The sequence below is a fragment of the Crotalus tigris genome, unplaced genomic scaffold (genome assembly GCF_016545835.1).
Source record: "Crotalus tigris isolate CLP2741 ecotype Arizona unplaced genomic scaffold, ASM1654583v1 scf7180000018030.5226217, whole genome shotgun sequence".
NCBI classification, from domain to species: domain Eukaryota; kingdom Metazoa; phylum Chordata; class Lepidosauria; order Squamata; family Viperidae; genus Crotalus; species Crotalus tigris.
In genome coordinates this window covers 1222624-1245439 of record NW_024096786.1, presented here as the reverse complement: position 1 = coordinate 1245439, position 22816 = coordinate 1222624, and positions in this window count along the sequence as shown.

The window sequence follows — 22816 nt, the reverse complement described above, 5'->3', positions numbered from 1 at the left end:
CTAACCATAACACTAAGTGGAATTTTCCTCCAATTGGATTTTCCCATGTATTTCTCCAAGAAATATAGATAGGGAAGCCATGATAAGTCAGTGACCTCCTAACCATAAGCAAGAACTCCGTATTTGCTGGTGATGTCCATTTTGGAGTACGGGTTCTCGGTGACCTAACCCTAACCCTAAGTTGAATTTTCCTCCAATGAGATTTTTCCATGTATTTTCCCACGAAACATAGATAGGCCAGAGTAGAAAACTCAGTGCCCACCTAACCATACCCAAGAACTCCAAATTAGTTGGCGATGTCCATTTTGCTCTACGGGTTCATGGTGACCTAACCATAACACTAAGTGCAATTTTCCTCCAATTGGATTTTCCATGTATTTTACCAGGAAACATAGATAGGGCAGACTAATAAAGTCAGTGCCATCCTAATCATAACCCAAGCAGTACCAAAAAAACGAATTTGCTCCCGATGTCCATTTGGTGTAACGACCGTCATGGTGACGTAAACCCTAACTTAAGTGGAAATTTCCCTCCAATTTGGATTTTCTAATTATTTTACCAGGAAAACATAGATAGGGCAGCTAAATAAGTCAGTTTTGGCCCCCTCCTAATCATAAGCAAACTCCAATTTGCTGGCAAATGTTCCATTTTGCTTTATGGGTTCATGGTGATCTAACACTAACACTAAATGGAATTTTCCTCCAATTGTTTTTTCCATATATTTTCCCAGGAAACATAGATAGGCCTGCCTTGAAAACTCAGTGCCCTCCTAACCATACCCAAGAACTCCAAATTTGTTGGCGATGTCCATTTTGCTCTACGGTTTCATGGTGATCTAACACTAACACTAAGTGGAATTTTCCTCCAATTGGTTTTTCCTTGTACTTTACGAGGAAACATAGATAGGGCAGGGTAGAAAAGTCAGTGTCCTCCTATCCATACCCAAGCAGTCCGAATTTGCTCCCGATGTCCATTTTGGTCTACGACGTCATGGTGACGTAACCCTAACTCTAAGTGGAATTTTCCTCCAATTGGATTTTCTAATGTATTTTACCAGGAAACATAGATAGGGCAGACTAATAAAGTCAGTGCCCTCCTAATCATAAGCAAGAACTCCAAATTTGCTGGCAATGTCCATTTTGCTCTACGGGTTCATGGTGACCTAACCATAACCCTAAGTGGAATTTTCCTCCAGTTGGATTTTCTAATGTATTTTACCAGGAAAAATAGAAAGGGCAGTGTAGAAAAGTCAGTGCCCTCCTAACGATACCCAAGTACTCCGATATTGCTGGCGATGTCCATTTTGCTCTACGGGTTCATGTTGACCTAACCTTAACCCTAAGTGGAATTTTCCTCCAATGGGATTTTCCCATGTATTTATCCAAGAAACCTAGATAGGGCAGCCAAGATAAGTCAGTGACCTCCCAACCATAAGCAAGCACTCCGTATTTGCTGGCGATGTCCATTTTGGTGTACGGGTTCCCAGTGACCTAACGCTAACCCTAAGTGGAATTTTCCTCCAATGGGATTTTCCTATGTATTTTCCCAGGAAACATAGATAGGCCACCCATGAAAACTCAGTGCCCTCCTAACTATAAGCAAGAATTCCAAATTTGTTGGCGATGTCCATTTTGCTCTTCGGGTTCATAGTGACCTATCCATAACACTAAGTGGAATTTTCCTCCAATTGGATTTTCCATGTATTTTACCAGGAAATATAGATAGGGCAGGGTAGAAAAGTCAGTGACCTCCTAATCATACCCAAGGAGTCCGAATTTCCTCCCGATATCAATATTGCTCTACGACTTCATTGTGACGTAACCCTAACCCTAAGTGGAATTTTCCTCCAATTGGATTTTCTAATGTATTTTACCAGGAAACATAGATAGGGCAGACTAGTAAAGTCAGTGTCATCCTAACCATAACCAAGAACTCCAAATTTGTTGGCGATTTCCATTTTGCTCTATCGGTTCATGGTGACTTAACCCTAACCCTAAGTGGAATTTTCCTCCAATGAGATTTTCCCATGTATTTACTCAGGAAACATAGATAGGGCAGGGTAGAAAAGTCAGTGCCCTCCTAACCATACCCAAGTACTCCGAAATTGCTGGTGATGTCCATCTTGCTCTATGAATTCATGTTCACCTAACCCTAACCCTAAGTGGAAATTTCCTCCAATAGGATTTTGCTATGTATTTATCCAAGAAACATAGATAGGGCAGCCAAGATAAGGCAGGGTAGAAAAGTCAGTGCCCTCCTAACCATACCCAAGTACTCCGAAATTGCTGGTGATGTCCATCTTGCTCTACGAATTCATGTTCACCTAACCCTAACCCTAAGTGGAATTTTCCTCCAATGGGATTTTGCTATGTATTTATCCAAGAAACATAGATAGGGCAGCCAAGATAAGCCAGTGACCTCCTAACCATGAGCAAGCACTCCGTATTTTCTGGCGATGTCCATTTTGGTGTACGGGTTCATGGTGACGTGAGCCTAACCCTGAGTGGAATTTTCCTCCAATGAGATTTTTCCATGTATTTTCCCAGGAAACATAGATAGGCCAGCCTTGAAAACTCAGTGCCCTCCTAACCATACCCAAGAACTCCGAAATTGCTGGTGATGTCCATCTTGCTCTACGAATTCATGTTCACCTAACCCTAACCCTAAGTGGAATTTTCCTCCAATGGGATTTTGCTATGTATTTATCCAAGAAACATAGATAGGGCAGCCAAGATAAGCCAGTTACCTCCTAACCATAAGCAAGAACTCCGTATTTGCTGGTGATGTCCATTTTGGAGTACGGGTTCTCGGTGACCTAACCCTAGCCCTAAGTTGAATTTTCCTCCAATGAGATTTTTCCATGTATTTTCCCAGGAAACATAGATAGGCCAGAGTAGAAAACTCAGTGCCCACCTAACCATACCCAAGAACTCCAAATTAGTTGGCGATGTCCATTTTGCTCTACGGGTTCATGGTGACCTAACCATAACACTAAGTGCAATTTTCCTCCAATTGGATTTTCCATGTATTTTACCAGGAAACATAGAAGGGCAGGGTGGAAAAATCAGTGTCGTCCTAACCATACCCAAGCAGTCCGAATTTGCTCCCGATGTCCATTTTGGTGTACTACTTCATGGTGACATAACCATAACCCTAAGTTGAATTTTCCTCCAATTGGATTTTCTAATGTATTTTACCAGGAAACATAGATAGGGCAGACTAGTAAAGTCAGTGTCATCCTAACCATAACCAAGAACTCCAAATTTGTTGGCAATGTCCATTTTGCTCTACCGGTTCATGGTGACTTAACCATAACACTAAGTGCAATTTTCCTCCAATTGGATTTTCCATGTATTTTACCAGGAAACATAGATAGGGCAGACTAATAAAGTCAGTGCCATCCTAATCATAACCAAGAACTCCAAATTTGTTCGCAATGTCCATTTTGCTGTACGGGTTCACAGTGACTTAACCCTAACCCTAAGTGGAATTTTCCTCCAATGAGATTTTCCCATGTATTTTCCCAGGAAACATAGATAGGGCAGGGAAGAAAAGTCAGTGCCCTCCTAACCATACCCAAGTACTCCAAATTTGTTGGCAATGTACATTTTGCTTTATGGGTTCATGGTGATCTAACACTAACCCTAAGTGGAATTTTCCTCCAATTGGTTTTTCCTTGTACTTTACGAGGAAACATAGATAGGGCAGGGTAGAAAAGTCAGTGTCCTCCTAACCATACTGAAGAAGTCCGAATTTGATCCAGGTGTCCATTTTGCTCTATGACTTCATGGTGACGTAACCCTAACCCTAAGTGGAATTTTCTTCCAATTGGATTTTCTAATGTATTTTACCAGGAAACATAGATAGGGCAGACTAGTAAAGTCAGTGTCATCCTAACCATAACCAAGAACTCCAAATTTGTTGGCAATGTCCATTTTGCTCTACCGGTTCATGGTGACTTAACCCTAACCCTAAGTAGAATTTTCCTCCAATGAGATTTTTCCATGTATTTTCCCAGGAAACATAGATAGGGCAGGGTAGAAAAGTCATTGTCCTCCTAATTATACCCAAGAAGTCCGAATTTCCTCCCGATGTCACTTTTGCTCTATGACTTCATTGTGACGTAACCCTAACCCTAAGTGGAATTTTCCTCCAATTGGATTTTCTAAAGTATTTTACCAGAAAACATAGATAGGGCAGACTAGTAAAGTCAGTGTCATCCTAATCATAACCAAGAACTCCAAATTTGTTCGCGATTTGCATTTTGCTCTATCGGTTCACGGTGACTTAACCCTAACCTAAGTGGAATTTTCCTCCAATGAGATTTTCCCATGTATTTTCCCAGGAAACATAGATAGGGCAGGGTAGAAAAGTCAGTGCCCGCCTAACCATACCCAAGTACTCCGAAATTGCTGGTGATGTCCATTTTGCTCTATGAGTTCATGTTGACCTAACCCTAACCCTAAGTGGAATTTTCCTCTAATGGGATTTTGCTATGTATTTATCCAAGAAACATAGATAGGGCAGCCAAGATAAGCCAGTGACCTCCAGTCCGAATTTGCTCCCTATGTCCATTTTGCTCTACGGGTTTATGGTGACGTAACCCTAACCCTAAGTGGAATTTTCTTCCAATTGGATTTTCTAATGTATTTTACCAGGAAACATAGATAGGGCATGGTAGAAAAGTCAGTGCCCTCCTAACCATACCCAAGTACTCCGAATTTGCTGGTGATGTCCATTTTGCTCTACGAGTTCATGTTGACCTAAACCTAACCCTATGTGGAATTTTCCTCCAATGAGATTTTTCCATGTATTTTCCGAGGAAACATAGATAGACCAGACTTGAAAATTCAGTGCCCTCCTAAGCATACCAAAGAACTCAAAATTTGTTGGTGATGTCCATTTTGCTCTACGGGTTCACGGTGACTTAACCCTAACCCTAAGTAGAATTTTCCTCCAATGAGATTTTTCCATGTATTTTCCCAGGAATCATCGATAGGGCAGGGTAGAAAACTCAGTGCCCTACTAACCATACCCAAGTACTCCGAATTTGCTGGTGATGTCCTTTTTGCTCTACGAGTTCATGTTAACCTAACCATAACCCTAAGTGGAATTTTCCTACAATGGGATTTTGCCATGTATTTATCCAAGAAATATAGATAGGGCAGCGATGATAAGTCAGTGACCTCCTAACCATAAGCAAGCACTCCGAATTTGCTGGAGATGTCCATTTTGGTGTTCGGGTTCACGGTGACCTAACCCTAACCCTAAGTGGAATTTTCCTCCAATCAGATTTTTCCATGTATTTTCCCAGGAAACATAGATAGGCCAGCCTTGAAAATTCAGTGCCCTCCTAACCATACACAAGAACTCCAAATTTGTTGGGGATGTACATTTTGCTCTACGGGTTCATGGTGACCTAACCATAACACTAAGTGGAATTTTCCTCCAATTGGATTTTCCATGTATTTTACCAGGAAACATAGATAGGGCAGGGTGGAAAAGTCAGTGTCCTCCTAACTATACCCAAGCAGTCTGAATTTGCTCCCGATGTCCATTTTGGTCTACGACTTCATGGTGACATAACCCTAACTCTAAGTGGAATTTTCCTCCAATTGGATTTTCTAATGTATTTTACCAGGAAACATAGATAGGGCAGACTAGCAAAGTCAGTGTCATCCAAACCATAACGAAGAACTCCAAATTTTTTGGTAATGTCCATTTTGCTATAGGGGTTCACGGTGACTTAACCCTAACCCTAAGTGGAATTTTCCTCCAATGGGATTTTCCCATGTATTTATCCAAGAAACCTAGATAGGGCAGCCAAGATAAGTCAGTGACCGTCTAACCATAAGCAAGCACTCTGTAATTGCTGGTGATGTCCATTTTGCTGTACGGGTTCACGGTGACTTAACCCTAACCCTAAGTGGAATTTTCTTCCAATTGGATTTTCTAATGTATTTTACCAGGAAACATAGATAGGGCAGACTAGTAAAGTCAGTGCCCTCCTAACCATACCCAAGTACTCCGATATTGCTGGTGATGTCCATTTTGCTCTACGAGTTCATGTTGACCTAACCCTAACCCTAAGTGGAATTTTCCTCCAGTGGGATTTTCCCATGTATTTTCCCAAGAAAGGTAGATAGGGCAGCCAAGATAAGTAAGTGACCTCCTAACCATGAGCAAGCTCTCCGTATTTGCTGGCGATGTCCATTTTGGTGTACGGGTTCAAGGTGACCTAACCCTAACCCTAAGTGGAATTTTCTTCCAATGGGATTTTCCCATGTATTTATCCAAGAAATATAGATAGGGCAGCCATGGGGAGTAAGTGACCTCCTAAATATAAGCAATCACTCCGTATTTGCTGAAGATGTCCATTTTGGTGTTCGGGTTCATGGTGACCTAACCCTAACCCTAAGTCGAATTTTCCTCTAATGAGATTTTTCCATGTATTTTCCAAGGAAACATAGATAGGCCAGCCTTGAAAACTCAGTGCCCTCCTAAGCATACCCAAGAACTCCAAATTTGTTGGCGATGTCCATTTCGCTCTATGGGTTCATGGTAACCTAACGGTAACACTAAGAGGAATTTTCCTCCAATTGGGTTTTCCATGTATTTTACCAGGAAACATAGATAGGGCAGGGTAGAAAAGTCAGTGTCATCCTAACCATACCCAAGTACTCCGAATTTGCTGATGATGTCCATTTTGCTCTATGAGTTCATGTAGACCTAACCCTAACCCTAAGTGGAACTTTCCTCCAATGGGATTTTCCCATGTATTTATCCAAGAAACATAGATAGGGCAGCCAATATAAGTCAGTGACCTCCTAACAATAAGCAAGCACTCCGAATTTGCTGGCAAAGTCGATTTTGCTGTACGGGTTCACGGTGAATTAACCCTAACCCTAAGTGGAATTTTCCTCCAATGAGATTTTCCCATGTATTTTCCCAGGAAATATAGATAGGGCATGGTAGAAAAATCAGTGCCCTCCTAATCATACCGAAGAAGTCCGAATTTGCTCCCGATGTCCATTTGCTCTACGACTTCATGGTGACGTAACCCTAATTCTAAGTGGAATTTTCCTCCAACTGGATTTTCTAAAGTATTTTACCAGGAAACATAGATAGGGCAGATTAGTAAAAACAGTGTCATCGTAACTATAACCAAGAACTCCAAATTTGTTGGCAATGTCCATTTTGCTCTATGAGTTCATGGTGACTTAACCCTAACCCTAAGTGGAATTTTCTTCCAATTGGATTTTCCCATGTATTTATCCAAGTTACCTAGATAGGGCAGCCAAGATAAGTCTGTGACCTCCTAACCATTAGCAAGCACTCCGTATTTGCTGGCGATGTCCATTTTGGGGTACAGGTTCACGGTGACCTAATCCTAACCCTAAGTGGAATTTTCCTCCAATGGGATTTTCCCATGTATTTATCCAAGAAATATAGATAGGGAAGCCATGATAAGTCAGTGACCTCCTAACCATAAGCAAGCACTCCGTATTTGCTGGCGATGTCCATTTTGGTGTATGGGTTCTCGGTGACCTAACCCTAACCCTAAGTGGAATTTTCCTCCAATGGGATTTTCCCATGTATTTTCCCAGGAAACATAGATAGGCCAGCCTAGAAAACGCAGTGCCCTCCTAACCATACCCAAATACTCCGAAATTGCTGGTGATGTCCATTTTGCTCTATGAGTTCATGTTGACCTAACCCTAACCCTAAGTGGAATTTTCCTCTAATGGGATTTTGCTATGTATTTATCCAAGAAACATAGATAGGGCAGCCAAGATAAGCCAGTGACCTCCTAACCATGAGCAAGCACTTCGTATTTTCTGGCGATGTCCATTTTGGTGTACGGGTTCATGGTGACCTAACCATAACACTAAGTGGAATTTTCCTCCATTTGGATTTTCCATGTATTTTACCAGGAAACATAGATAGGGCAGGGTAGAAAAATCAGTGTCCTCCTAACCATACCCAAGCAGTCCGAATTTGCTCCCTAGGTCCATTTTGCTCTACGGGTTTATGGTGACGTAACCCTAACCCTAAGTGGAATTTTCTTCCAATTGGATTTTCTAATGTATTTTACCAGGAAACATAGATAGGGCAGGGTAGAAAAGTCAGTGCCCTCCTAACCATACCCAAGTACTCCGAATTTGCTGGTGATGTCCATTTTGCTCTACGAGTTCATGTTGACCTAAACCTAACCCTATGTGGAATTTTCCTCCAATGAGATTTTTCCATGTATTTTCCCAGGAAACATAGATAGACCAGACTTGAAAATTCAGTGCCCTCCTAAGCATACCCAAGAACTCCAAATTTGTTGGCGATGTCCATTTTGCTCTACGGGTTCACGGTGACTTAATCCTAACCCTAAGTAGAATTTTCCTCCAATGAGATTTTTCCATGTATTTTCCCAGGAATCATCGATAGGGCAGGGTAGAAAAGTCAGTGCCCTCCTAACCATACCCAAGTACTCCGAATTTGCTGGTGATGTCCATTTTGCTCTACGAGTTCATGTTGACCTAAACCTAACCCTAAGTGGAATTTTCCTCCAATCAGATTTTTCCATGTATTTTCCCAGGAAACATATATAGGCCAGCCTTGAAAATTCAGTGCCCTCCTAACCATACACAAGAACTCCAAATTTGTTGGCGATGTACATTTTGCTCTACGGGTTCATGGTGACCTAACCATAACACTAAGTGGAATTTTCCTCCAATTGGATTTTCTAATGTATTTTACCAGGAAACATAGATAGGGCAGACTAGCAAAGTCAGTGTCATCCAAACCATAACGAAGAACTCCAAATTTTTTGGTAATGTCCATTTTGCTATAGGGGTTCACGGTGACTTAACCCTAACCCTAAGTGGAATTTTCCTCCAATGGGATTTTCCCATGTATTTACCCAAGAAACCTAGATAGGGCAGCCAAGATAAGTCAGTGACCGTCTAACCATAAGCAAGCACTCCGTATTTGCTGGCGATGTCCATTTTGGTGTACAGGTTCACGGTGACCTAATCCTAACCCTAAGTGGAATTTTCCTCCAATGGGATTTTCCCATGTATTTATCCAAGAAATATAGATAGGGAAGCCATGATAAGTCAGTGACCTCCTAACCATAAGCAAGCACTCCGTATTTGCTGGCGATGTCCATTTTGGTGTATGGGTTCTCGGTGACCTAACCCTAACCCTAAGTGGAATTTTCCTCCAACGGGATTTTCCCATGTATTTTCCCAGGAAACATAGATAGGCCAGCCTAGAAAACGCAGTGCCCTCCTAACGATACCCAAGTACTCTGAATTTGCTGATGATGTCCATTTTGCTCTGTGGGTTCATGGTGATCTAACACTAACAGTAAGTGGAATTTTCCTCCAATTGGTTTTTCCATGGACTTTACCAGGAAACATAGATAGGGCAGGGTAGAAAAGTCAGTGTCCTCCTAACCATACCGAAGAAGTCTGAATTTGCTCCCGATGTCCATTTTGCTGTACGAGTTTATGGTGACGTAACCCTAACCCTAAGTGGAATTTTCTTCCAATTGGATTTTCTAATGTATTTTACCAGAAAACATAGATAAGGCAGACTAGTAAAGTCAGTGTTATCCTAACTATAACCAAGAACTCCAAATTTGTTGGCAATGTCCATTTTGCTCTACGGGTTCACGGTGACTTAACCTTAACCCTAAGTGCAATTTTCCTCCAATGAGATTTTCCCATGTATTTTCCCAGGAAACATAGATAGAGCAGGGTAGAAAAGTCAGTGCCCTCCTAACCATACCCAAGAACTCCAAATTTGTTGGCAATGTCCATTTTGCTTTATGGGTTCATGGTGATCTAACACTAACACTAAGTGGAATTTTCCTCCAGTTGGTTTTTCCTTGTACTTTACCAGGAAACATAGATAGGGCAGGGTAGAAAAGTCAGTGTCCTCCTAACCATACCCAAAAGCTCCAAATTTGTTGACGATGTCCATTTTATCTACGGGTTCATGGTGACCTAAGCATAACATTAAGTGGAATTTTCCTCCAATTGGATTTTCCATGTATTTTACCAGGAAATATAGATAGGGCAGGGTAGAAAAGTCAGTGTCCTCCTAATCATAACCAATCAGTCCGAATTTGCTCCTGATGTCCATTTTGCTCTACGACTTCATGGTGAAGTAACCCTAACTCTAAGTGGAATTTTCCTCCAATTGGATTTTCTAATATATTTTACCAGGAACCATAGATAGGGCAGACTCGTAAAGTCAGTGTCACCCTAACCACAACCAAGAACTCCAAATTTGTTGGCAATGTCCATTTAGCTATACGGGTTCACGGTGACTTAACCCTAACCCTAAGTGGAATTTTCCTCCAATGAGATTTTCCCAGGAAAAATAGATAGGGCCGGGTAGAAAAGTCAGTGCCCTCCTAACCATACCCAAGTAATCCGAATTTGCTGGTGATGTCCATTTTTCTCTACGGGTTCATGGTGACCTAACCCTAGCTCTAAGTGGAATTATCCTCTAATTGGATTTTCTAATGTATTTTACCAGGAAACATAGATAGGGCAGACTAGTAAAGTCACTGTCATCCTAACCATAACCAAGAACTCCAAATTTGTTGGCAATGTCCATTTTGCTTTACAGGTTCATGGTGATCTAACACTAACACTAAGTGGAATTTTCCTCCAATTGGATTTTCCATGTACTTTACCAGGAAACATAGATAGGGCAGGATAGAAAAGTCAGTGTCCTCCTAACCATACCGAAGAAGTCCGAATTTGCTCCAAATGTCCATTTTGCTCTATGAGTTTATGGTGACGTAACCCTAACCCTAAGTGGAATTTTCTTGCAATTGGATTTTCTCATGTATTTTTCCAGGAAACATACATAGGGCAGACTAGTAAAGTCAGTGTCATCCTAAGTATAACCAAGAACTCTGAATTTGTTGGCAATGTCCATTTTGCTGTACGGTTTGACGGTGACTTAACCCTAACACTAAGTGGAATTTTCCTCCAATGAGATTTTCCCATGTATTTTCCCAGGAAACAAAGATAGGGCAGTGTAGAAAAGTCAGTGCCCTCCTAACCATACCCAAGTACTCCGATATTGCTGGGGATGTCCATTTTTCCCTACGAGTTCATGTTGACCTAACCCTAACCCTAAGTGGAATTTTCCTCCAATGGGATTTTCCCATGTATTTATCCAAGAAACCTAGATAGGGCAGCCAAGATAAGTCAGTGAAATCCTAACCATACCCAAGTACTCCGAATTTGCTGGTGATGTCCATTTTGCTCTACGAGTTCATGTTGACCTAACCCTAACCCTAAGTGGAATTTTCCTCCAATGAGATTTTTCCGTGTATTTTCCCAGGAAACATAGATAGGTCAGCCTTGAAAACTCAGTGCCCTTCTAACCATACCCAAGAACTCTAAGTTTGTTGGCGATGTCCATTTTGCTCTATGGGTTCATGGTGAAATAACCATAACCCTAAGTGGAATTTTCCTCCAATTGGATTTTCCATGTATTTTACCAGGAAACATAGATAGGGCAGACTAGTAACGTCAGTGTCATCCTAACGATAAGCAAGAACTCCAAATTTTTTGGCATTGTCCATTTTGCTATATGGGTTCACGGTGACTTAACCCTAACCCTAAGTGGAATTTTCCTCCAATGAGATTTTCCCATGTATTTTCCCAGGAAACATAGATAGGGCAGGGTAGAAAAGTCAGTGCCCTCCTATCCACACCCAAGTACTCCGAATTTGCTGGTGATGTCCATTTTGCTCTACGAGTTCACGGTGACCTAACCCTTACTGTAAATGGAATTTTCCTCCAATTGAATTTTCTAATGTATTTTACCAGGAAACATAGATAGGGTAGACTAGTAAAGTCAGTGTCATCCTAACCATACCTAAGTACTCCGAATTTGCTGGTGACGTCCATTTTGCTCTACAAGTTCATGTTGACCTAACCCTAACCCTAAGTGGAATTTTCCTCCAATGGGATTTTCCCATGTATTTATCCAAGAAACATAGATAGGGCAGCCAAGATAAGTCAGTGACCTCCTAACAATAAGCAAGCACTCCGAATTTGCTAGCAATGTCCATTTTGCTGTACGGGTTCACGGTGACTTAACCCTAACCCTAAGTGGAATTTTCCTCCAATGAGATATTCCCATGTATTTTCCCAGGAAATATAGATAGGGCATGGTAGAAAAATCAGTGCCCTCCTAATCATACCCAAGAAGTCCGAATTTGCTCCCGATGTCCATTTTGCTCTATGACTTCATGGTGATGTACCCCTAACTCTAAGTGGAATTTTCCTCCAATTGGATTTTCTAAAGTATTTTACCAGGAAACATAGATAGGGCAGGCTAGTAAAAACAGTGTCATCCTAACTATAACCAAGAACTCCAAATTTGTTGGCAATGTCCATTTTGCTATACGGGTTCACGATGTCCTAACCCTAACCCTAAGTGGAATTTTCCTCCAATGGGATTTTCCCATGTAGTTATCCAAGAAACCTAGATAGGGCAGCCAAGATAAGTCAGTGACCTCCTAACTATAAGCAAGCACTCCGTATTTGCTGGCGATGTCCATTTTGGTGTACAGGTTGACGGTGACCTAACCCTAACCCTAAGTGGAATTTTCCTCCAATGGGATTTTCCCATGTATTTATCCAAGAAATATAGATAGGGAAGCCATGATAAGTCAGTGACCTCCTAACCATAAGCAAGCACTCCGTATTTTCTGGTGATATCCATTTTGGTGTATGGGTTCTCGGTGACCTAACCTTAACCCTAAGTGGAATTTTCCTCCAATGAGATTTTCCCATGTATTTTCCCAGGAAACATAGATAGGCCAGCCTTGAAAACTCAGTGCCCTCCTAACGATACCCAAGTACTCTGAATTTGCTGGTGATGTCTATTTTGCTCTACGGGTTCATGTTGATCTAACACTAACACTAAGTGTAATTTTCCTCCAATTGGTTTTTCCATGTACTTTACCAGGAAACATAGATAGGGCAGGGTAGAAAAGTCAGTGTCCTCCTAACCATACCGAAGAAGGCTGAATTTGCTCCCGATGTCCATTTTGCTCTACGATTTTATGGTGATGTAACCCTAACCCTAAGTGGAATTTTCTTCCAATTGGATTTTCTAATGTATTTTACCAGAAAACATAGATAGGGCAGACTAGTAAAGTCAGTGTTATCCTAACCATAACCAAGAACTCCAAATTTGTTGGTAATGTCCATTTTGCTGTACGGGTTCACGGTGACTTAACCCTAACCCTAAGTGGAATTTTCCTCCAATTGGATTTTCCCACGTATTTTCCCAGGAAACATAGATAGGGCAGGGTAGAAAAGTCAGTGCCCTCCTAACCATACCCAAGTACTCCGATATTGCTGGTGATGTCCATTTTGCTCTACAAGTTCATGTTGACCTAACCCTAACCCTAAGTGGAATTTTCCGCCAATGGGATTTTCCCATGTATTTTTCCAAGAAAAGTAGATAGGGCAGCCAAGATAAGTCAGTGACCTCCTAACCATGAGCAAGCTCTCCGTATTTGCTGGCGATGTCCATTTTGGTGTACGGGTTCACGGTGACCTAACCCTAACCCTAAGTTTAATTTTCTTCCAATGGGATTTTCCCATGTATTTATCCAAGAAATATAGATAGGGCAGCCATGATAAGTCAGTGACCTCCTAAATATAAGCAAGCACTCCGTATTTGCTGGAGATGTCCATTTTGGTGTTCGGGTTCATGGTGACCTAACCCTAACCCTAAGTGGAATTTTCCTCCAATGAGATTTTTCCATGTATTTTCCCAGGCAACATAGATAGGCCAGCCTTTAAAACTCAGTGCCCTCCTAAGCATACCCAAGAAGTCCGAATTTGCTCTCGATGTCCATTTTGCTCTACGACTTCATGGTGATGTACCCCTAACTCTAAGTGGAATTTTCCTCCAACTGGATTTTCTAATGTATTTTACCAGGAAACATAGATAGGGCAGGCTAGTAAAAACTGTGTCATCCTAACTATAACCAAGAACTCCAATTTGTTGGCAATGTCCATTTTGCTATACGGGTTCACGATGTCCTAACCCTAACCCTAAGTGGACTTTTCCTCCAATGGGATTTTCCCATGTATTTATCCAAGAAATATAGATAGGGCATGGTAGAAAAATCAGTGCCCTCCTAATCATACCCAAGAAGTCCGAATTTGCTCCCGATGTCCATTTTGCTCTATGACTTCATGGTGATGTACCCCTAACTCTAAGTGGAATTTTCCTCCAATTGGATTTTCTAAAGTATTTTACCAGGAAACATAGATAGGGCAGGCTAGTAAAAACAGTGTCATCCTAACTATAACCAAGAACTCCAAATTTGTTGGCAATGTCCATTTTGCTATACGGGTTCACGATGTCCTAACCCTAACCCTAAGTGGAATTTTCCTCCAATGGGATTTTCCCATGTAGTTATCCAAGAAACCTAGATAGGGCAGCCAAGATAAGTCAGTGACCTCCTAACTATAAGCAAGCACTCCGTATTTGCTGGCGATGTCCATTTTGGTGTACAGGTTGACGGTGACCTAACCCTAACCCTAAGTGGAATTTTCCTCCAATGGGATTTTCCCATGTATTTATCCAAGAAATATAGATAGGGAAGCCATGATAAGTCAGTGACCTCCTAACCATAAGCAAGCACTCCGTATTTTCTGGTGATATCCATTTTGGTGTATGGGTTCTCGGTGACCTAAACTTAACCCTAAGTGGAATTTTCCTCCAATGAGATTTTCCCATGTATTTTCCCAGGAAACATAGATAGGCCAGCCTTGAAAACTCAGTGCCCTCCTAACGATACCCAAGTACTCTGAATTTGCTGGTGATGTCTATTTTGCTCTACGGGTTCATGTTGATCTAACACTAACACTAAGTGTAATTTTCCTCCAATTGGTTTTTCCATGTACTTTACCAGGAAACATAGATAGGGCAGGGTAGAAAAGTCAGTGTCCTCCTAACCATACCGAAGAAGGCTGAATTTGCTCCCGATGTCCATTTTGCTCTACGATTTTATGGTGATGTAACCCTAACCCTAAGTGGAATTTTCTTCCAATTGGATTTTCTAATGTATTTTACCAGAAAACATAGATAGGGCAGACTAGTAAAGTCAGTGTTATCCTAACCATAACCAAGAACTCCAAATTTGTTGGTAATGTCCATTTTGCTGTACGGGTTCACGGTGACTTAACCCTAACCCTAAGTGGAATTTTCCTCCAATGAGATTTTCCCACGTATTTTCCCAGGAAACATAGATAGGGCAGGGTAGAAAAGTCAGTGCCCTCCTAACCATACCCAAGTACTCCGATATTGCTGGTGATGTCCATTTTGCTCTACAAGTTCATGTTGACCTAACCCTAACCCTAAGTGGAATTTTCCGCCAATGGGATTTTCCCATGTATTTTTCCAAGAAAAGTAGATAGGGCAGCCAAGATAAGTCAGTGACCTCCTAACCATGAGCAAGCTCTCCGTATTTGCTGGCGATGTCCATTTTGGTGTACGGGTTCACGGTGACCTAACCCTAACCCTAAGTTTAATTTTCTTCCAATGGGATTTTCCCATGTATTTATCCAAGAAATATAGATAGGGCAGCCATGATAAGTCAGTGACCTCCTAAATATAAGCAAGCACTCCGTATTTGCTGGAGATGTCCATTTTGGTGTTCGGGTTCATGGTGACCTAACCCTAACCCTAAGTGGAATTTTCCTCCAATGAGATTTTTCCATGTATTTTCCCAGGCAACATAGATAGGCCAGCCTTTAAAACTCAGTGCCCTCCTAAGCATACCCAAGAAGTCCGAATTTGCTCTCGATGTCCATTTTGCTCTACGACTTCATGGTGATGTACCCCTAACTCTAAGTGGAATTTTCCTCCAACTGGATTTTCTAATGTATTTTACCAGGAAACATAGATAGGGCAGGCTAGTAAAAACTGTGTCATCCTAACTATAACCAAGAACTCCAATTTGTTGGCAATGTCCATTTTGCTATACGGGTTCACGATGTCCTAACCCTAACCCTAAGTGGAATTTTCCTCCAATGGGATTTTCCCATGTATTTATCCAAGAAATATAGATAGGGAAGCCATGATAAGTCAGTGACCTCCTAACCATAAGCAAGCACTCCGTATTTTCTGGCGATGTCCATTTTAGTGTATGGGTTCTCGGTGACCTAACCTTAACCCTAAGTTGAATTTTCCTCCAATGAGATTTTTCCATGTATTTTCCCAGGAAACATAGATAGGCCAGCCTAGAAAACTCAGTGCCCTCCTAACGATACCCAAGTACTCTGAATTTGTTGGCGATGTCCACTTTGCTCTACGGGTTCATGGTAACCTAACGGTAACACTAAGTGGAATTTTCCTCCAATTGGGTTTTCCATGTATTTTACCAGGAAACATAGATAGGGCAGGGTAGAAAAGTCAGTGTCCTCCTAACCATTCCCAAGCAGTCCGAATTTGCTCCCGATGTCCATTTTGCTCTACGACTTCATGGTGACGTAACCCTTACTCTAAATGGAATTTTCCTCCAATTGAATTTTCTAATGTATTTTACCAGGAAACCTAGATAGGGTAGACTAGTAAAGTCAGTGTCATCCTAACCATACCCAAGTACTCCGAATTTGCTGGTGATGTCCATTTTGCTCTACGAGTTCATGTTGACCTAACCCTAACCCTAAGTGGAATTTTCCTCCAATGGGATTTTCCCATGTATTTATCCAAGAAATATAGATAGGGAAGCCATGATAAGTCAGTGACCTCCTAACCATAAGCAAGCACTCCGTATTTTCTGGCGATGTCCATTTTGGTGTATGGGTTCTCGGTGACCTAACCTTAACCCTAAGTTGAATTTTCCTCCAATGAGATTTTTCCATGTATTTTCCCAGGAAACATAGATAGGCCAGCCTAGAAAACTCAGTGCCCTCCTAACGATACCCAAGTACTCTGAATTTGTTGGTGATGTCCACTTCGCTCTACGGGTTCATGGTAACCTAACGGTAACACTAAGTGGAATTTTCCTCCAATTGGGTTTTCCATGTATTTTACCAGGAAACATAGATAGGGCAGGGTAGAAAAGTCAGTGTCCTCCTAACCATTCCCAAGCAGTCCGAATTTGCTCCCAATGTCTATTTTGCTCTACGACTTCATGGTGACGTAACCCTTACTCTAAATGGAATTTTCCTCCAATTGAATTTTCTAATGTATTTTACCAGGAAACCTAGATAGGGTAGACTAGTAAAGTCAGTGTCATCCTAACCATACCCAAGTACTCCGAATTTGCTGGTGATGTCCATTTTGCTCTACGAGTTCATGTTGACCTGACCCTAACCCTAAGTGGAATTTTCCTCCAATGGGATTTTCCCATGTATTTATCCAAGAAACATAGATAGGGCAGCCAAGATAAGTCAGTGACCTCCTAACAATAAGCAAGCACTCCGAATTTGCTGGCAATGTCCATTTTGCTGTACGGGTTAACGGTGACTTAACCCTAACCCTAAGTGGAATTTTCCTCCAATGAGATTTTCCCATGTATTTTCTCAGGAAATATAGATAGGGTATGGTAGAAAAATCAGTGCCCTCCTAATCATACCCAAGAAGTCCGAATTTGCTCCCGATGTCCATTTTGCTCTACGACTTCATGGTGACGTAACCCTAACTCTAAGTGGAATTTTCCTCCAACTGGATTTTCTAAAGTATTTTATCAGGAAACATAGATAGGGCACACTAGTAAAAACAGTGTCATCCTAACTATAACCAAGAACTCCAAATTTGTTGGCAATGTCCATTTTGCTATGCGGGTTCACGGTGACTTAACCCTAACCCTAAGTGGAATTTTCCTCCAATGAGATTTTCCCATGTATTTTCCCAGGAAAGATAGAAAGGGCAGGGTAGAAAAGTCAGTGCCCTCCTAATCATACCCAAGTACTCCGAATTTGCTGGTGATGTTCATTTTGCTCTCCGACTTCATGTTGACCTAACCCTAACCCTAAGTGGAATTTTCCTCCAATGGGATTTTCCCATATATTTCTCCAAGAAACATAGATAGGACAGCCAAAATAAGTCAGTGACCTCCTAACCATAAGCAAGGACTCCGAATTTGCTGGCGATGTCCATTTTGTTGTATGGGTTTACTGCGACCTAACCCTAAGTGGAATTTTCCTCCAATGAGATTTTTCCATGTATTTTCCCAGGAAACATAGATAGGCCAGCCTTGAAAATTCAGTGCCCTCCTAACCATACCCAAGAACTCCAAATTTGTTGGCGATGTCCATTTTGCTCTACGGGTTCATGCTGATCTAACACTAACACTAAGCGGAATTTTCCTCCGATTGGATTTTCCATGTAGTTTACCAGGAATCATAGATAGGGCAGGGTAGAAAAGTCAGTGTCCTCCTAACCATACCCAAGAAGTCGAACTTTGCTCCCGATGTCCATTTTGCTCTACGAGTTTATGGTGACTTAACCCTAACCCAAGTGGAATTTTCCTCCAATGAGATTTTCCCATGTATTTTTCCAGGAAATATAGATAGGGCAGGGTAGAAAACTCAGTGCCCTCCTAACCATACCCAAGTACTGCAATATTGCTGGTGATGTCCGTTTTGCTCTACGAGTTCATGGTAATGTAACCCTAACCCTAAGTGGAATTTTCCTCCAATGGGATTTTCTATATATTTTATGAGGAAACATAGATAGGAAGGGTACAATAGTCAGTGTCCTCCGAAGCATACCCAAGGACTCCGAATTGGAGGAAAATTCCACTTAGTGTTAGGGTTAGGTCATCATGAACCCGAAGAGTAAAATGGACATCACCTATAAATTTGGAGTTCTTAAGTATGGTTAGGAGGGCGATCAGCTTTCCAGGCTGCCCTAGTTTGCCTGGAAAAATACATGGGAAAATCCCTTTGGAGGAAAATTCCACTTAGGGTTAGGGTTATGTCACCATGAACCCGTAGAGCAAAATGGACATCGTCAAGAAATTCGTACTGCTTGTGTATGGTAAGGAGGACACTTACTTTTCTACCCTGCCCTATCTATGCTTCCTGGTAAAATACATGGAAAATCCAATTGGAGGAAAATTCCACTTAGTTAGGGTTAGGTCACCATGAACCTGTAGAGCTAAATTGACATCGCCAACAAATTCGGAGTTCTTGGGTATGGTTAGGAGGCCAATGTGCTTTCTAGGCTGTCCTATTTTTCCTGGAAAAATACATGGGAAAATCCCATTGGTGGAAAATTCCACTTAGAGTTAGGGTTAGATGACCATGAACCCGTAGAGCAAAATGGGCATCACCAACAAATTTGGAGTTCTTGGGTATGGTTAGGAGGACACTCACTTTTCTGCCCTGCCCTATCTATGTTTCCTGGGAAAATACATGGGAAAATCTCATTGGAGGAAAATTCCACTTAGCGTTAGGGTTAAGTCACTGTGAACCGATAGAGCAAAATGGAAATCGCCAGCAAATTCGGACTGCTTGGGTATGGTTAGGAGGACACTGACTTTTCTACACTGCCCTCTCTAGCTTTCCTGGTAAAATTCGTGGGAAATTCACATTGAAGGAAAATTCCACTTAGGGTTAGGGTTAGGTCACCATGAACTCGAAGAGCAAAATGGATATCACCAGCAAATTCGGAGTACTTGGATATGGTTAGGAGGGCACTGAGTTTTCAAGGCTGGCCTATCTATGTTTCCTGGGAAAATACATGGGAAAATCTCGTTGGAGGAAAATAGCACTTAGGGTTAGGTTTAGGTCACCGTCAGCCCGTACAGCAAAATGGACATTGCCAATAAATTTGGAGTTCTTGGGTATGGTTAGGATGACACTGACTTTACTAGTCTGCCCTATCTATGTTTCCTGGTAAAATCGATGGGAAAATCCAATTGGAGGAAAATTCGACTTAGGGTTAGGGTTAGGTCACCATGAACTCATAGAGCATAATGGACACTGCCAGCAAATTCTGACTGCTTGGGTATGGTTAGGAGGGCACTGAGTTTTCAAGGTTGACCTATCTATCTTTCCTGGGAAAATACATGAGAAAATCTCATTGGATGAAAATTCCACTTAGGGTTAGGGTTAGGTCACCATGAACCCGTCAAGGAAAATGGACATCGCTAATAAATTTGGAGTACTTGGGTATGGTTAGGAGGACACTGACTTTTCTACTCTACCCTCTCTAGCTTTCCTGGTAAAATTCATGGGAAATTCACATCGGAGGAAAATTCCACTTAGGGTTAGGTCTCCATGAACTCATAAAGGAAAATGGACATAACCCCCAAATTCGGAGTAGTTGGGGATGGTTAGGAGGGTACTGAGTTTTCAAGGCTGGCTTATCTATGTTAGGAGGACACTGACTTTTCTAGTGTGCCCTATCTATGTTTACTGATAAAATATATGGGAAACTCTCATTGGAGGAAAATTCCACTTAGGGTTAGGGTTATGTCACCATGAACCCTTATAGCAAAATGGACTTCGCCAACAAATTTGGAGTTCTTGGGTATGGTTAGGAGTACACTGACTTTTCTAGTCTGCCCTATCTATGTTTCCTGGTAAAATACATGGGAAAATCCAATTGGAAGAAAATTCCATTTAGGGTTAGGGTTAGGTCACCATGAACTCGTAGAGCAAAATGGACATCGCCAGAAAATTCGGACTGCTTGGGTATGGTTAGGAGGACACTGACTTTTCAACCCTGCCCTAACTATGTATCCTGGTAAACTATATGAGAAAATCCCATCGTAGGAAAATTCGACTTAGGGTTAAGGTTTGCTCATATATTTTACCAGGAAACATAGATAGGGCAGGGTAGAAAAGTCAGTGGGTATGGTTAGGAGAGCGATGAGTTTTCTAGGGTGTCCTATTTTTCCTGTTAAAATACCTGGGAAAATCCCATCTGAGTAAAATTCCACTTAGGGTTAGGGTTAGGTCACCATCAACTCGTAGAGCAAAATGGACATCGCCAGAAAATTCAGAGTACTTGGGTATGGTTAGGAGGGCACTGAGTTTTCAAGGCTGGCCTATCTCTGTTTCCTGGGAAAATACATGGGAAAATCTCATTGGAGGAAAATAGCACTTAGGGTAGGGTTAGGTCATCGTGAACCCGTACAACAAAATGGACATTGCCAATAAATTTGGAGTTCTAGGGTATGGTTAGGATGACACTGACTTTACTAGTCTTCCCTATCTATGTTTCCTGATAAAATATATGGGAAAATCCAACTGGAGGAAAAAAATGGGTATAAAATTCAGTGTCCTCCTAACCATACCCAAGTACTCCGAATTAGCTGTCGATGTCCATTTTGCTCTACAGGTTCATGGTGACATAACCCTAAACCTATGTGGAATTTTCCTCCAATTGGATTTTCCCATGTATTTTACCAGGAACCATAGATTGTGCAGACTAGAAAATTCAGTGTCGTACTAACCATACCCAAGCTGTCCGAATTTGCTGGCAATGTCCATTTTACTCTATGAGTTCATGGTGACCTAACCCTAACCCTATGTGGAATTTTCCTCCAATTGGATTTTCCCATGTATTTTACCAGGAACCATAGATTGTGCAGACTAGAAAATTCAGTGTCGTACTAACCATACCCAAGCTGTCCGAATTTGCTGGCAATGTCCATTTTACTCTATGAGTTCATGGTGACCTAACCCTAACCCTAAGTGGAATTTTCCTCCAATGAGATTTTCCCAGGAAACATAGATAGGTCAGCCTTGAAAACTCAGTGCCCTCCTAACCATACCCAATTACTCTTAATTTGCTGGAGATGTCCATTTTTCTCTATGAGTTCATGGTGACCTAACCGTAACCCTAAGTGGAATTTTCCTCCAATTCTATTTTGCCATGTATTTTATTTGGAAACATAGATAGGGCAGGCTAGTAAAATCAGTGTCCTTCTAACTATACCCAAGTACTCTGAATTTGCTGGCGATTTCCATTTTGCTCTACGAGTTCATGATTACCTAACCCTAACCCTAAGTGGAATTTTCCTCCAAAAAGATTTTCCCATGTGTTTTACCAGGAAAAGTAAGGCACCCTAGAAAGCTCATCGCCCTCCTAACCATACCCAAGAATTCCGAATTTGTTGGCCATATCCATTTTGCTCTTCTGGTTAATGTTGATTTAACCATAAGTTGAATTTTCCTCCAATTGGATTTTCCTCTGTATTTTACCAGCAATCAAAGATTTGCTCTAAAGTACAGGGTAGAAAAGTCAGTGCCCTCCTAACCATACCCAATTACTCTTAATTTGCTGGCGATGTCCATTTTTCTCTATGATTCATGGTGACCTAACCCTAACCCTAAGTGGAATTTTCCTCCAATTGGATTTTCCCATGTATTTTACCAGGAACCATAGATTGTGCAGACTAGAAAATTCAGTGTCCTACTAACCATACCCAAGCTGTCCGAATTTGCTGGCGATGTCCTATTTTGGTCTACAAGTTCATGGTGACCTAACCCTAACCCTAAGTGGAATTTTCCTCCAATGAGTTTTTCCCATGTATTTTCCCAGGAAACATAGATAGTACAGCCTTGAAAACTCAGTGCCCTCCTAAGCATACTCTTAATTTGCTGGTAATGTCCATTTTTCTTTCCGAGTTCATGGTGACCTAACCCTAACCCTAAGTGGAATTTTCCTCCAATTGGATTTTGCCATGTATTTTACCGGAAACATAGATAGGGCAGGGTAGTAAAGTCAGTGTCCTTCTAACTATACCCAAGTACTCTGAGTTTGTTGGCAATTTCCATTTTGCTCTACGAGTTCATGATGA